Source organism: Eschscholzia californica, unplaced genomic scaffold (genome assembly GCF_041429995.1).
Source record: "Eschscholzia californica isolate CP2 unplaced genomic scaffold, dmEscCali1.0.p SCAF_2, whole genome shotgun sequence".
Classification (NCBI taxonomy): domain Eukaryota; kingdom Viridiplantae; phylum Streptophyta; class Magnoliopsida; order Ranunculales; family Papaveraceae; genus Eschscholzia; species Eschscholzia californica.
This window is the reverse complement of record NW_028238309.1, coordinates 3130473-3134427: the sequence shown is the minus strand read 5'-3', so window position 1 is coordinate 3134427 and position 3955 is coordinate 3130473.

Here is a 3955-nt window from a genome sequence, read left to right as displayed (position 1 = left end):
TAAACTCAGAAAACTAATTGATTTTTCTCTATCTAAAATGAAATCTGGATTATGTATATATAGAGATGATTGTGACTATATGGAGAGACATCTATATGGAAAGACATGATCCTAGGGATGTGTCTCTTTTAATTTTAATTCAACCAAGGCAATGGTTGAACCAAGGCAATGGTTCAAATTGCCAACATTTTATACCAATGCTTTGATTCAAACGGTTTGAATACTATTTGCAAAGGCTTGCAATAACTCTTGCAGAGCTCTTGCAAAGGCTTGCAAACCGTTTGCAAAGGCTGCAAGTTCTTGTAAAGTCTTATAAACAGTTTGCAAGTCCAAGTTCTTGCAAAGGCTTGCAAATTTTCTTCAATAAGTTGAATCAATAATCATCGTTTAGTGAGTAGTTCAATAAACGAGTTGAATCAACAATAAAAACCTCAAACTTGTTGATTTCAGGGTTTTTGAAATTGAATTTTGGTTTGAAATGAATAGTTCGAGAATAACAGAGAATCGTACGAATATTGCAAACAACAATCAACATATCCAAAGACTACCTAAGTAATTAATAGAAAATCGGCCAAGATTCAACTAGTTTAGCATGACAGAATGAGATTTCGTGCGTGAGGAAAAAAAACGTGGTTAAGAAAGAGAAAGTGATGCCCAGTCCCAAAGTTGTGTTTCAAGGTATTTTCAATTTTTCCTACATAAGATAAATTACAAACATAGGAAAGCGTCACTTTTTTACGAAAGAAAAGAAATGGGAAATTGACCGAATTTCCCAATTTCTGCACAAAATACAATTTGACTCATTTATACAAGACTCAAATACCAAACGCGCTAGTCAGACAATATTATGCATTAATTTTTCGAATTTATACTAAAAAAGAAGTACCAAACTTAAGAATAGCATTAAAGTTGATATATTTGTATGCTTGTGGCGTGTAACATGCTTGACTGGAGGATTTTTGGGACGCCATATATCCAACGGCTAGGAAATTAAGCGCACGGTTCACGGGACATCTTACTCTTTAGACTGATCAAGGAGTCTGATTCCTATTATAAGTGTAGAAGCCCTAGCTATCCTTCCCCATTTCCAGAAGCAACACTATTTATCTTTCTTTAGATACCTTTTTTTTGTGTAAGGTGAAAATGGGTGACAACAAAAAACCAAACTATGGTTTATCAAGTAATGGACATAACAATGGGAAAAAGCTCAAAGTGAGGGCTAAAAAACGAATTTACCGATGCGAGGCTTGTAAGAATATATGTCACTATTGTTATAAGTTGTGTTCAAACCAGCAAGAGAAGCATGGTTTCCCAAAACATGTTAAGGAGGAACTTCAGACAAGGCCGTTGCTCCAGCAGCTGGAGAAGGATCTGGAAACAAATGCACCTGCTCCACCAAGCGAAGAAGTCAACAACGAAGATCCTGAAGGTATTGACTGTATGCTCCGTCTATGGTTTAAGTGAAACATCAATAAAAGATCGTCGGTGTTTAATTTTTTTGTTATCCTGAATGTTTTGTTAGATTTCCTTTCACAATGTTACCAGAACGGTAATTATGAATAAAATGAATTCATTGAGTATTAGTACGCGTCTGATCTATGGTATTGTTATATATATATATATATATGAATGGGAAGCAGTTAGCTTTAGTTGTTGGTGATTGCTTTGTCTGATCAATGCTGGATGCAGCGAACTTCTAACAAAAATCTAAAACAACATTGCGTAGAAATGTCACAAATTGATTGTAATCTGCGACGTTTTTAAATCATTTGATACTTATCTGACTCTCTAAAATCATATTTTACAATTTTAGATTTCAACCCTATGTAAACCACATTTGGCTATCACATCTGTTTATGGTTTGCTAAACGATTAATCGTCAATCACATTTTAACTGTCGTGATAAAAGACACCGTCAATTTCCTAAAAAAAAATTATTACATAACTGTCATAAATATTAATTTACAATACCCGTCATCTAAGTTTCCGTCACAATATATTCATTTCAAACTGTCGAGTGCAGATATTTTTGATGCCACACTCCCCAGCCTCCAAATGTCTCTCTCTCCCTCCCTCTCTCTCCATCTCTCGGTTCCTCTCACCCTCTTTCCTTCCTCTCCGTCTCTATCCACAGCCTCCCCATACAAATGCTGGTCTAGCTTGCTATGTGTTATGGGCTTTACGACTCATGTTCCATAAGCCTCAACAATGAACAAAATCATGTACATGCACCTACGCTTCGCCGCCTGAAGCACGATCAGGGAAAATAGTTAACTGTTGGGAGGGGAACGCAAACTTCACCTAATAAAATGAAAAATCGTGGTTCTTTGAGCTAAAAAAGAGTTCTTTTCCCATCTCCCCATCCCCGACCAACACTTCTGGCACCACCACTTCAGGCCACTACCATCACCTTTCTATCTCTTTTTTTCTCTCTCTAATGTCTGACCAGTGGCCGACCTGCCTTCGAAGGGGACTCCATCCCCTTCGTTGAAACAGTTGAAGATGGAGGAGACGAGACAGAGGAAGTGCAAAAGGTACATATATAGAAAAAGAAAAGAGAGAGGAGAGTGGTGCTGGTGGTGGTGGTGGTGGTGGTGGTGGTGGGAGGTGGTAGGCGGAGGAGGAGAAAGAAAGATCTGAAGCAAAAAATATTAAAGGTCGTCGGCGACTTGTTTGAAACCCTTACTCTCATGGAGAAGAAACGGTCGTCGGGACTTGGAGAAAACAAAAGGGAATCAGAAAAAATAGCGAAAATTTTATACCCCAGAAAGTTTTCTTATTTTCTGACAGCAGTGGTCGATAGTTAAAGACTAAATTGAAACGTGTATTTGAATTGGAATGGTACCATCAAAGAAATGAATCGGAATGGGTACAATCAGTAAGTTGAGCTAGATGAATTAGGATGGACATAATCAGTTCAGTGATTAAAATCTACTGTCACTTAGGCGAACTGGATTAGATGCCATTAGTTAGGTGATTTTTTTTTGTAATCATTAAAGTTTTTTTGATTAATTAAATATAAACTAAAAAAAAATATACATTAAGTTCAACAAAAAAACAAAAAAAATACATTAAAATTGGAAATGTAATAATCAATTTTTAAAATAAGGATTTTCTTAACACACCACTCCCACATTTTGGCCATCTAAATTTTCTACTTCAAACAAAAAGAAAGTTGGAAATATTATAATTAGCAAGAATATTACAGATTTAGTTGTTAAAAGTAGAAAGAATATACATTTAAATAATTGTGTCGGAGACCATTTGTAAATGCCCATGTTTTGTTTCCACTTACTTGCCAAACCAATGACCAGAATCAGGGAAGATCATATGGTCAAATTTATCACGAAGTTAGCAAGAGCATTCCAATTAAACACAAAACAAAATAAAATACCAGTTCTAAATTCTGCACAAAATACAATTTGACCCATTTATGCAAGACTAAAATATCAAACGCGCTAGTCGGACAATATTATGCACTAATTTTTTGATTTTATACTAAAAAAGAAGTACCAAAGTTAAGAATAACATTAAAGATGATATATTTGTATGCTCGTGGCGTGTAACATGCTTGACCGGAGGATTTATGGGACGCTATAATATCCAACGGCTAGGAAATTAAGCGCACGGTTCACGGGACCTCTCACTCTTTAGACTGATCAAGGAGTCTGATTCCTATATAAGTGTAGAAGCCCTAGCTATCCTTCCCCATTTCCAGAAGCAACACTACTTATCTTTCTTTAGATTCCATTTTTTTTGTCTAAGGTGAAAATGGGTGACAACCAGAAACCAAACTATGGTTTATCAAGTAATGGAGATAACAATTGGAAAAAGCTCAAAGTAGAGACAAAAGAAAGAATTTACCAATGTGAGGCTTGTAAGAATATGTGTCACTATTGTTATAAGCTGTGTTCAAACCAGCAAGAGAAGCATGGGTTCCCAAAACATGTTAAGG